The sequence below is a fragment of the Dipodomys merriami genome, unplaced genomic scaffold, assembly GCF_024711535.1.
Source record: "Dipodomys merriami isolate MVZ:Mamm:240054 unplaced genomic scaffold, mDipMer1.0.p SCAF_48, whole genome shotgun sequence".
NCBI lineage: Eukaryota > Metazoa > Chordata > Mammalia > Rodentia > Heteromyidae > Dipodomys > Dipodomys merriami.
In genome coordinates this window covers 5648396-5661881 of record NW_027206046.1, presented here as the reverse complement: position 1 = coordinate 5661881, position 13486 = coordinate 5648396, and the positions used below count along the sequence as shown (strand labels likewise).

Here is a 13486-nt window from a genome sequence, read left to right as displayed (position 1 = left end):
CTCCTATCTCCTTGCTTGTCTCCATAAACTTGGAAAACAACTTCCTTTGGTGGCTTGTTAGGTTCCTCAGTACATACAAAGAAATATTCCAGAAAGGATGTGTGATGACCCTTAAGAAATTTTTTTTTTCATCTTGCTACTTGCTATTTTGTTGCAGCTGTTCTAGACAGATTTGAATTTCTGTTTCCCAAATGCTTATCGTTGTTGATGCCTCCACTGTCTTTCAAGTTTGGTCATTTTCTTTTCTGGTTTGAAGTAAGATTTATTTTGGCCTCTAATATTTGGTGATGTCTGGGGCAATCATGAAATATGTTCTTGAATCCACATGTTCACCTGGGCATGTCTGCCATTCACTCCAAGTGATTGCTAAGGCATGAGAATTGATCATGAGGCATTGAATGTTCACACTCACTATATTCAAGTTTGGGAAAGTACTTGGGGTTTTTCTCCTGGGGGATGAAAACATGGGATATTGGCACCAAGATTGGCCCTTTGCCATTTAAATGCTTCTCAATTAGCCCTGGCCAACACCATTATTGTGGTCGAGACATCCTTGAGTTATTTAGCTGCTTTGGTCATCAAATTACCAATGGAAGCCTAGCCCTAGTGGTTGGATCCTCTGCTCCTAGGGGTGTTGTGGTGATATATATGTTATTAGTGGCCACTGAGGCTCTGTGCATCTAACCCTCTTGGAATGAATTACCTCTGGCTGCAAGGAGTCCAGTGGGTTGGCTTGCTACTTTGGAGGGGCTTAGAGTTTGCATCATGATCTTGATGCTTGACATGGCCTTGTCCAATTTAGTGTCCTCTGCTGTTGGATTTGTTTCTGCAACCTGGATTTCAACAGCTGTGCCCTCAACGAATTAAAGGCTCTCTGTTTCTTGCACACGCTGTTGCTGTAAGAGAGGTGGCCCCGAATGGACAACTCTTTAGGCCCCTCCTTGGTGTTTGAGGTGGCCTGGCTTAGTTTAATCGCCTTTGTCGTCAATATATCCCTGGAAGCAAGAGGTTTTTTGGCTCAAATTGCACAGTCTTGCTGACTTATGCCTTTTTGGAGGGTGCACACACCTTGGTGACATCTGCCTTTGGGACAGCCCAAGTTGAATTACCCAGTCTTGGTGAGCTTTGAGGGTACCTGGCCCCTGCATGGTTTAATCTCATTGGCTGCCCTACATTCCTCAGCAGCTGGGTTTTTCACTGGCCCTGCCTTCCACTAACACAGCACGGAAGGTGTGTTGGACACTGTTGGTTGTTGAGACAGCCCTGTGTACTTTCACTTTATCAACAGCAGATTTGGCCTTGGCAGATGGGAGTCTAACAGTTGGGCTCTCCACTGAGGGATTCACTTCTGAAGAGCCCAGGGGGTTGGCTGCCTCTTTGGAGGCTCATGGTAACATGCCCTTTCTTGTGGGGTGAGGTGATTCCTCGGGGTTTAATCTCCTCTGTTGTCGATTTAGACTTGGCAGCTTGGAGTATAACAGCTTGGCCCGGCAGGATTTCAGGTTTTTAAGTCGATAAGAATGCCGCTGTTGGTCTTTGAGGCCTTTCTGCCCACATTTCCCTTCTTCAAGGCAGGAGATATGAACCCCAGTCATATCTGTTTGGAGGTTCTAGCCTTAACTATATGAGGGCATACAGTGGTTGAAAAATGGCTGCTATTGATCATCAAGAAAGATCTGTGCAGATTGTCCTCCTCCATGGCAGAGATCTGAGCTCTAATAAGATGCTGGCCTGAAGGGCTCAGTTCTCCACTACTTGAGGAGCCATGGTGGTTAGACAATCATTGGTCATTCACAAGGGTCTGGGAAGAATATTCTCCTCTTTGTTATACAAGTAAAACTCAATGAAGGACTCTATGGTGAGTCTGATCCCCACTGCTTGGGAATATACCCTGTTTTGAAATATGCTGTTCGTAGTCTGTGAGGGTCTAATGAAGATTACCATTCTCCATGGCAAAAACAGGAGCCCCAGTAGATGGCTATGTGGGAGCTGTTGTCCACTGCATGATCTTTGCCATTGTTGTTGATCCAGGAAGGATCTGCACAAATAATTCTCCTTCATGACAGAGATAAGAGCCCCCAGTAGCCACCTCTTAGGAGCCCACAGTACCCCCAGTACTTGCCATGGATGATTACCTAAGAAGTCCTGTGTAGGCTTGCTTCCTGAACAGCAATAGAAGTGGCCCCTGCAGGTGACTGGTTGGTGGCTTGGCCTTCTGCTGTCTGCCCCATTGCCCTAATCCCCGTTGCGAGACAAGGACTTTATTCTTCCTGAGTCCCACTTTATAGGATGCCCTCCCATCAGTATCTCACTAAAAGTACCTTTAGCTACCAAACAATTCCAAATGACCAGCTGTTGGATCCTAGATTATGAGCTGTGATGTGTACCATGGCTCTCTCTCTAGACCTGAAGTGAATTCTCTGAACAACTGGAGCCTAAAGTGTGAACATCAGGCAGTGACTCTCTAGCTACAGGGGGAAGCACCTCTATGATGCTGTGGGCAGAGCGTGGCTTAACTCACTTAACATGGCTTGTTCTAGGTCTATCCATTTCCCTGCAAATGACATAATCTTATTCCTTCTAATGGCTATGTAAAACTCAATCTTGTATTGGTACCATATTTTTTGGATCCACTCATCTATTGTTGGGCGTATGGGCTGATTCCATAAGTTGGCTATTGTGAATATTGTAGCAATGAACATGGATGGACATGTGTCTTTATGTTATCCTGGCTTGTGATGTTCTAGGTAGATGCCCAGAAGTGGTATGGCTGGGTTGTAGGGAAGACCTATGTTTAGTTTTTTGAGGAAACTCCAGACTGTTGTCCAGAGTGGTTCCTTTTCCTCTCCATCCCCAACTAAGATGACTTTTAATTTTATTTGTGCAAGGGTCCCAAAAGTGTCCAGATATCCAAACAAGAGAAGTAACTTTCATTAAGTAGGCTCATGTATTTAAATAACAGTGACAAAAACTCCAGCATAGATAATTAGGAGTAGGACCCAATTCTCCTTAGGTGAACACTCACTAAGAGCCATGGAAAGTCAATAATGTTTCAATGTATACCTCTCTTCCAGCTCTTCTAGCTGCTCTTCACCACATGGGCATGGTTTATCCTGGTGATCTTCTAAAGGAGGTGGAAAGTCTGCTGGAAGAGCAAATGCTCCTCAAATTCCATAAGCATGCAGTTCTTGGACAAGACTTCATTGATTCAGGATATGGCCAGTGCTTCAAGCCAGCCACACTCCTGTCTCAAGACACAGTTCTGGCTGCTGCCACTCACTGATGCCATCTTTCTGGCTCAGATGTCACAGCCAAAGCATGCAAAGTGAAAGATGGTGGTGAGGAGGAAATAGGGTGATGCTGGAAGACAGAGGAATCCAATTAAAGATATGGGGCAGACACTGCCCAGCTAGAGCCCAACAGATACACTCAAGCTTGGCATCAAGGATAAGGATGGGCTGATTTGACAATCTGGCTGAGTTAGGACTCAGGTGACTTAGTGAGTCACCATTTCTCCCTGAAGTCTGGGGTGGTGGTGGGGTAGCAGCAGTGATACTGTATTTGTCCCAGTCTTCAAGATACCTATCAGGATCCCAGGCCTGGTCTGTACCTGGTCTAGCAGCAGTTTCTGCAGCTCCTCCTTCCAAGCCACACAGAGGTCCTCATGGAGACAAGCTAGTTTTTCTGAGGTGGCCTTCAGCGTGATCAGCCTAAGAGGGGTTGTCACAGGGGTCTAGATCAACTCCTTAGCCCACTTGGCCACTGTTGATGTGCCATTGCTCCCCAGAACATCCCTGCTCACACCCACCCCAGAACCACATGCTCCCGACCAACATGCCCAACTGTTCTTAATCAGAAATTTTAGGGCTGGGCACAGTGTCTACTCAGGAGACAGAGATCTGAAGGGATGAGATACAAGACCAGCCTCGGCAAACAGTTAACAAACTGAACCTCAACAAATAAGCCAGCTGTGTAATCCTAGCTACCCAGGGGGCATAGGCCAGGGGATCCTGATCTGAAGTCATTGCCAGGCAAAAAGTGATACACATAATTAAAACAAATAGGGATTGGGACCATGGTCAAGTGGTAGAGTGCCTGCCTAGCAATTCAAATCCCCTGAATTCAAACACCAATGCTACACACACACACACACACACACACGCCCGCGCGCACACACACACACACACACACACACACACACACAAACCCAACATTTTATCAGGGCACTGATGACTCAAACCTGTAATCCTAGGCTGAGGAGTGTGATTCAAAGCCAGCTCAGGCAGAAAAAGTCTGGGAGACTCTTTTTTTTTTTAATTGTGAAAATACTGTACAGAGGGGACTCTTATAGCCAACTAAACAGCAAAAGCTGGAAGTAGAGGTTGTGGCTCAAGAAGTAGAATGCCAGCCTTGAGTAAAATCAGAGCTCAAGGCCTTGAGTTCAAGCCCACGTCCTAGTATTGTACTGGCACATGCACACACACACACACACACACACACACACACACACACACACAGTTTATATAAATTATTTATTAAAGCTCAAAATGTAAGAAAACCATTTTCACATAATAAACCCTTCAAAAAGACAGATACTAATTGGAAGTAGGTGACTTCATCTCTATGCACTGCCTGGTCTATCTGGAATTTTTTTTAAAAAATGATTCTTTTGCAAGTTTTTTTAAATGTATCATATATATCCCAGCAGAGTACTTGTAATTCTCTTTTTCATGTAAATTCCCTCCTTTGACTTTCTTAGGAAACGGTGTCTGGTTGGGGTGGGGGAAAATGAAGAGCTGTGAGTCTCAGCAGGAATTGGGGTTCTGAACTAGTGCTAAGCCCCTTCCTAAGCCACAAGTTCCCCCAGGTCCCCTACTAGTCTGACTTCAGTTTCTGCTTGAGATTAAGGAGATAAAAATATTCCCTGGGGCAGAGCTTGGAAAAGCACCCAGGCCTTCTAGCAAGTTCACCTAATCCCAAGGCTGGGTTCACTTGATCCTACCCTGGGTCCCCACACCCCCTTGCTTCTTGGCCTTCTCTACCCCCAACCCCCACCCTAATAGCCTCATTCCAGAGGATTCCTGCACTCTGAACCCAGCCTGACCTTAAGATTGGCTGCATGCAGCCTTTGTCATGCAGCAAACGGCTGAAACCCACTTTTCCAAGCAATAACCACAGATAGAACTTTGGCTAGCCCTAGGTTACCAGGAAGAGGGACACCTGGCCTTGTCTTCACCCCCCACCCCGCCCCAAGTGCCTCTGGAGTTCTCTCTGGCCCCCTTCCAGATTCTTCTGTACCACCCAGATATGGGTTGACATTGGGAAGGACAAGAGAAGTCAGCACCAGGGTGTCATCTGTGCCTCTGAGGATCCCTATAGGCACATATTCCCCAAGAGTCAAGATCAGGGAGGTGACCACTTACTGGCCTGGGGTTCAAGGTCAAGAGGGTGACTACATGTTGGCTTTGGATATGGGGCAGGATGCCAAACTGGGGCTGGGGATGAGGACATGACCTCGATGAACAGGGGAGTCTCAGTGAAATCATTTATTCTCCACACTACAAGACAAGCTCAATTTAGAAATTTATGATGCTGGGCTGGGAAGGTGGCTCAGTGGTAGAGTGCTTGCCTTGGATGCATGAGGCCCTGGGTTTGATTCCTCAGCACCACATAAGCAAAAAGAAAAAAGCCGGAAGTGGCGCTGTGGCTCAAGTGGTAGAGCGCTAGCCCCATGACCAGACCAAAAAAAAAAAAAAACAACCAAAAAACAGATATTTATGATGCTTTTTGAGATTGGCAATGAATGACCCAGGATATGTGTGTGTATGTAGTATGGGTGTGGGTGTGTGTGGATGTGGGTGTAAGCCCACATGCGTGTGTGCACATGCATGTATGAGCTTGGTAGATGGAGAAAATAACCTCAGAAATGTTGATAAGTCATTCTGAAAACACTTCTCACAAGGGTTAAGGGATAGAGTCTAGGTTGGTCCCTAAAGACCTGGAATTGAGTTTCACTGGGAGAGAGGCCTGCCTTCATCCAGAGGTGTGTGTGTGTGTGTGTGTGTGTGTGTGTGTGTGTGTGTGTGTACGCGTGTACGCGCCAATCCTCTGGGGCTTGTATTCAGGGCCTGGGCACTGTCCCTGACCTTTTTTAACTCAAGGTTAGCACTCTACCACTTGAGCCACAGCTCCACTTCTGCATTTTTGGTAGTCAATTGGAGATAAGAATCTCACAGTCTCACAGTCTTTCCTGCTTAGGCTGGCTTCAAGCTGTGACCATCAGATCTCAGCTGCCTGAGTGGCTAGAATTCCAGGCATGAGCCCCAGGCACTTGACGTAGAGGGTTTATAGTAAGTTAGGAAGCATGGTTGAGAGGGTAAGTCTGTCCTAGCCAGGGTCCATGCTCAGAAGAATGGAATTCAGAGAGAGCACTCCAGCCTCCTGCCAGGCCAGGGCAGAGCTAGGTGGGTATTGGCTGGTTGTCAGAGCTGGGAACTACAGGCTCTGCTTAACCAGAGGCTGTAATCAGAGCTAGGGAAGTGCTCTAGGCCCAGTGCTCCTGGGAAAGCTGCAAAGCACAGAAGCGTATTGCATGTCAGGGGCAGAAGAGAGGCCTTGTAAAATCCAACTGGATTTGAATTCCTCACAGCAGCCTCTGCCTTTCCAGGTACCTGCTTTACAGCTGCAATTCTGGCATACTGGATGACCAAGAGACAACACATTGCATGCCTCCTGGCACTGGCTGGTGGAATCCGGGTTTAGTCTACTGCCTGGAATCTGTCTCCATGTGTAAACCTGTTGAGCCACACACTTGCCTTACCATCTCAGACTTCCCAGCTGGGCTGTTTCTCAAGGGAGAAACATTTGGGCCTGGGACTCTTGACACCAGGTCTTGTCTTGGCCCAGCTCTCTCCTCCAGAGGCTTGGTCGTAGACCAGGATCCTGCACACCCAGGACAAGAGAGCCAGTACTTACCTTCCAATGTCACTGTCCTGGGGCATCCACTGTCTTCCCCCCAGATCTTGTGAGACTTCACGTTATCCAATCAAATTCAAGTACACCATGCCCCTTTGGACATCATGACTTGGACTGCAGCACCCCCTTGAGGTCAGCCATACACATGGGGAGCCCTAGACCACACTTCTAGCCTGGCCTATAGGCTCTACATCCCAACCTAGACCCTGATATCTCCTTCACCTCCCCCCCACCCTGCCCACTTTGTTTGTTTGTTTGTTTGTTGTTTTAAAGCAGGCCACACGGTTTCGCTCTTTTAGCTTTTGCCTGACTGTGCCTCATTCCTCTCAGCTGTCATCTATCCTGGGAGGTCTTTTCACCTTTCCTTTGGTCCCCCTCAACAGTTCTCATTACTGCCTGAGCCATGAATGTTGTGAACTTGGTGAACCTGCGAGGCTTCACAAAGTCCCCTTGTTGTCTTTCCTTCTCTCCTAACTGGATTGTGAACTCCCAGAATGTAGGCAGTTTATCAGCTTCCATTCCTCTCTCTCTTTTTCCTAACATACAATTGTGGTGCGCAGTATAGTAATGCCTCTTAGCTTGGAGGGGGTTTAGAAAATATTGTAAGTCAAAAACACATTTAATAGTCGGGCATGATGGTTCACTCCTGTAATACCAGCTAGCCGCTCAGAAGATTGAAATTTGAGATCTACAATTCAAAGTCTTCCTCATCACATAACAAGAGACTTGTTCCAAAATAATTTTTAAAAAGGGTCTAGCAATGCCTGGTGCCAATGGCACATGCCTGTAATCCTAGCTACTCAGGAGACTGAGGTCTGAAGATTTGAGTTCAAAACTAACTGGGACCGGAAAGTCTGTGAGTCTTATCTCCAATTAACTACCAAAAAGCTAAAAGTGGAGCTTTGGCTCAAATGGTAGAGTGCCAACGTTGAGCAAAAATACTAAGAGGCAACACTCAAGCCCTGCGTTCAAGCCCTAGCACTGGCACAAAACAAAACAAAAACTTGGCAATATAAATCAGTGATAGAAAGCCTGCCTTGCAGGTATGCATCTCTGGAATCAATCCCCATCACCCTAAAAAATGCTTTTTACTTAGCTTAGCCTTCCTAAAACATACTCAGAACACTGGCCTGCCATAGGACAAAATCACATAATACAGAGCCTGTTGTTTAATAACGCATCCAACATCTCATTTAATTCACTGAACACAGTACATGATAGGGTATCTAGTTTGTCCCTCCTGACCACACAGTTGACTGGGAATTATAGGTCCTGCCAACTTTGGGAAAACCCCCATCTATCACTAACCCAGGAAAAGATCAAAATTCGAACCCTGTCTTCCACTGGTTACACATCATTTCACACTTGGTGAAGTAGAGCACTGTCTTAAGCAAACCATGGTAATGGAAACCATTTGTGCTGAGTTTCTTCCTTATTTTTTTGTTATCTGCTTCTTGGTTGTCATTTGGAGTCTGATGAGTAATACAGAAGCACAATCTGAATAGAAGTTTTGGGTCAAGGCCAACCAGGCAGTCAAGTGAAAATAAAGTAGTAGGTCAAAGACCCCATGGTCTGTACCTCTATGAGAAGACAGAGCCAGGCAGCTCCTGGTATACAAAACATCGTTTCTTAGTAAGTAGCAGCTTGAATGTAGTTTGCTCCTGATTAGGGCAAAGGCCAACTCTATGCTTCTTGGTCATTGGCCTGAGCATCTGTTTTTAACTACAAAGGGTACAGAGGTGGAACTCCATAGCAGCTTGTGATCGACAGCAGTTCCTATAACTATGGGGACCATTTGGAGACCAGACCCTAAAATCCTATCATACATCAGAAAAGCTCTGAGAAGTCTCCACCAGTCCAGGTGAGCTGGCATGGCATTTGGCATAGCAGTTTTCAAGGTGCCTGAAGGTCTGGAAATGCTGGCTGGGAGGATGCTATCCTGAGGCCCCCTCCTCCTGGCGGATCTGGCTCTAGAGCTCACGCAAGTGTCTCCAGTGCAGCAGTAGAGACACATGGAAGGCTACACGTTGGGAAAGAGATAGAGAGGTGGCCCGGGAGGTCCATGCTCTGGGAAAACTCTACCCTCTAGGTTGCCAAAAGATTCATGCAAGAAGAGCTCATGAATTCTCTCTCTCTCTCTCTCTCTCTCTCTCTCTCTCTCTCTCTCTCTCTCTCTTTCATTGCACAAGAACAAACACTGCAAGTGTGCTCATACTTAAAAAAAAAAGAAACAACAACAAAAAACATAATAGTCAGTGGCTCACGCCAATCAGGAGGCTGAGATCTGAGGACTACAGTACAAAGCCATCCCAGGCAGACACATTTGTGAGGCTCTTAACTCCAATTAACCAGCAAAAGGCCAGATGTGGAAGTGTGGCTCAAATGGTAGCACACCGGCCTTGAGGCAAAAATAAAAAATAAAAAGCCAAAGGAGAAAAAAAAGGCCCTGAGTTAAGCACACACACACATACACACACACACACACACACACACACTCACACACACACACACACTCACACACCTTCACATGCACCAATGCTCACATTCATGCATGACATTGTTCATGGAGAAAGAAATCAAGAAGTTATTCATTTTCACCAGTGCTTCTAATCCTCTATGAAACAGTCCCTTGACATTCCCAGGGACTCTGAGAAATTGGGATTTTGTTTATGTAAGTAACTTTGGTGTGGTTCTCCATGGGCCTTTGTGACAAACGTTTTAAATCCATTGTAGCCCCTGAGAGATCTCCAGCCACTCCTGTGGAAACAAAATCACAGCTTCCTACCCATCACCCGCCTATTGAACTGCCTCCCCCCCGCCCACCCCCCCAGCCACCCCTAGGTTGGCTCATTCACTAAAGGCATTCACAGCCCCAAGCACACGGAGAATGTCTCCACAATAATTCACTTCGGGGTCCCCAGACTCTCCTCTGTTCAGATGCCAAAGACATCAGCGGGTAATTTCAGACTCCAGTGCTGGAGAGAAGGAAAGTAAGTGGCAAGTTCAAGTGAGCATTATGATTATTGCAGCTTCTGCAAGAAAATGGACCCCACGTGGGGGTCAGTTCATATTCAGCTTCTCTGCAGTGGGTCTCCCTCCCTTCAAAGACTCCCTCTCTGATCTCAGGAAGAAAAGAACTGGAGAAGGCGGAGCTGGATTTGAATGGAGAGAAAATTAATGAAGTTATCTCTCCATAGACTAGTGACTCTACTACTTCCCTTCTACTACCTGGGCCATTGGATCCTACCGTGTACAAACTACAGGACTGTCAAGAGTCATACTTTTTTCTCTCCTGTGTGTGTGTGTGTGTGTGTGTGTGTGTGTGTGTGTGTGTGTGTGTGTGTGTGTGTGTGTGTGTGTGTATGTTGGTAGTGGGGCTTGAATTCGTGGCTTCGTGCTCAGCTTTTTGGCTCATGGCTGGTGCTCTAGCACTTGAGCCACCCCTCCACTTCTGGCTCTATTTTTTGCTGATTAATTTGGGGATAGAGGTCTTATAGACTTGTCTGCTCAGGCCGGCTCTGAACCATGATTTTCGAATTTCAACCTCCTGAGTAGCTAGGATTACAGGCATGAGCTACTAGTTCTTGGCTTCATATCTGTGAAATGAGCACAGGGATATTAGCTTTATCTCCCTCATAGGAGTAAAGATAAGACAAAAAGTCAACATAAATCACTTTTTAAAATACCTCACTATATGTCACCATTGTGAATCTTTGCCTAGGTGATATTAACACTGCATTCCATAAACACTGCTTCTATTCAGAGGAAACAATCCAGTTTCGGTGGGACAAATACTTATTGGAGGGAGACATATAAGTTCACAGAGTCTCTCTCTGCCTTCCCTGAGTTCTCTATCTGCTTACAAATAATTGCCCTGAAAAAGAATGACTGGTGGAAAGAAGCACAGAGGAGAGTTCAGTTAATCCTGCTAGGGAATTCAGTGCAGAATTTCACAGAAAAGGTATGATCTGAGCAGTCTCTTGAAGGTAGAAAAGATGAATTTTTTATTTAGGTTAAAATAGGCACTAAGGAATTAAAGGCCATTAAAGGAATATTTAAGATGGAAGGAAGGGGGAGGTGCCCTTGGGGTCGTGAAAGAGCTAGAAAATTGAGGTCAAGGTTGAAAAGCACTCCCTGTCATTATAACAGTGATAAGAAAAATCGATTCTAGAACTAGCAGCTGAGGCTACAAAGCACCCTGTACTTGCCTACCCCAGGTGAAGGGTCCTAAGAAGGGCAGGTTTTGTATCATTTCCTATTTAAAGGCTCAGTTCTCCATCAATTTCAAAATGTATTTACAAAGGATACATATTTATCCCCCGAACAAATCATCACATTTGTCAAACAAATCCTAGTTTATTAGGACTGATGTCAGAAATAATTTGCTAATTATGTAAATGAATAAAATGTGCTTTTAATTAGTCTCCAGGCTTTCCTCGTATTAGAAGCATAAGTTCTGGGTTTTTTTTTTTTTCCTGGCTAGAGTTTGCTGTGTTCGACAATTATCACGAAGAAGGAGGAACATGGAACACTGAGAGCTATGACTGAACAAATTCACCCAGCAAGGTCAGTGATCTGCAGGTGATTCCAGGAATTCCACGGAAGGTAACAAAATGAGGAGTTCATGAAGAGCAGCTTTCAACGGTGAGAACTGAGTCAATTCGACTAACTGTGGTCAACCTGCGCTAGTTTAGGCCATCTTTTGTCTTCCTTGTATAACTCTTTGTCTCTCTGTTTCTCTTCTCTCTATCTGTCTTCTCTCTTTGTCTCTTTCTGTTTGTCTCCCCTCCCCCCAGGGCCTTGTGTCTGCCAACCAAATGCACTACCACTGAGCTATACCCCTAATCCCAGAATGCATTGTCTCTTAATATCTACCGATGCCTCTCCTTCTCTGGAACGAATTTTGTGTATTCCTTTCCATGCCAGTTCACTAATTTTATCCTTTTCTGTATCTAATCTGGTCTTGGGGTCCAAAGGAACTAGGAGATTGAGCCATTATAAGCTTATTTTTTTTGCACAAATTCATACATAGTATGAGCATAAGCAGAAAAGTCTGTGAGACTCTTATCTCAAGTTAACCAGCAAAGGGCCAGAAGCTGAAGCATGGCTCAAGTGCTAGAATGCCAGCCTACAGTATAAAAGCTAAGGGACAGCAACCAGTCACTGAGTTCAAACTCCAGTTACTAGCACCAAACAACAACAACAAAAACCCACAGGTTGAGCCCATTGGATCATAAGTTAAATGATTGTAGTTTTAAGTCAATAGGCATTGAGGTGATTCCTTAAAGCTACACAGAGATTCAAAAAAGTAAAGTATGCTTATGGAATGGTGGATAAAATAGTGAGGAGTCTGCTTCAAATGCAACCGTAGACTGTAAGCAAGAGTTTATAGACCATTAAAGAGGCGTAAAACCCATTGGATATCACTTCCTTGGGATAATATGAAAAGATTGTTACAAAGCTCATTTGTTCTAAATATGTCTTTTGCCAGTGAACCATGCTATGAAGTTCCTACCTACATCAAACCATGCTTAAGTTCTCAAGCAATGCTATATAAAGACAGACAGTTCTGATTCTTAAGAACTCTGCAATCAGACACTAGAATCAATCCTTGGATCCTCAGTCCCACCCTTTATGAATCATGGTGATGACATTATCATGGAGATAATATTATCTACTTTATAGAGCTATTGTAAAGATTAATGAAAGCATGTATAGTTCAGGTGCAATGTTATAGCTGCATATGTATATATACATATGCATGCATGTGTAGGCATATTTATGTGTATGTATATAAATATGTATATGTACTGAAATCTTAGCTCTGCCCTATGAGATTGACAGCTGATCAAAATAATTAGCCACCATTTATTATTTACCCTGCAAAGGCAATATGGTAAGTACTTGCTGGTACATTATTCCATTTCCTTTTCTTCATAATTATTGGTTGTTATGCACTCATCTTACCAATGAGGAGACAGAGGTACAGAGAAATTGAGTAACTTTCCTGGCACCACACAGCTGAGAGCTGGCAGCTACCAACTCCATCCTTTATGCTTACTCCTCTTAGACTTGCCTAGAAGTGGAGAGCTAGATTCTCTTCCATGAGTACTAAGAATTAAGATCTCCATTCTGGGAGGGGCCAATTACACTAACTTTTAAAAGTGTGGTCTCACATACATTTTCATTCTTTCAATAGGTTGACAGGACCAGATCTCTACAGGGCATTCACTCTGCCTGGAGTGTTTCCTTAAAGTCCTCTCCTGCTCACCATAGAAAGCCCTTATCATTTTGAGGACTAGTGCAAAAAATCACAGCCTGCTAAAAGGCTCTTAGGTTTTCCTAATGGAGAAAGATGTGAGTCCTGGGGGCCAAATTGCCAATGTTGGAATCAAAACTTCTGACACTTACCAATTGTAGGAACTTGGGCAAAACACAAACTTTCTAAGGTTTTGGTTTCTTCATCTGTAAAAACATTATTTCTCAGGGAAAGAAGAATAGATGGAAGGCA

General features: G+C 44.8%; 1 pseudogene; it reads right to left on the bottom strand.

Annotated features, from left to right (window-relative positions):
* Positions 1-763: 763 nt before the first annotated feature.
* Positions 764-13486, bottom strand: part of LOC138808845 (exportin-6-like) — a 30022-nt pseudogene continuing 17299 nt past the window's right edge.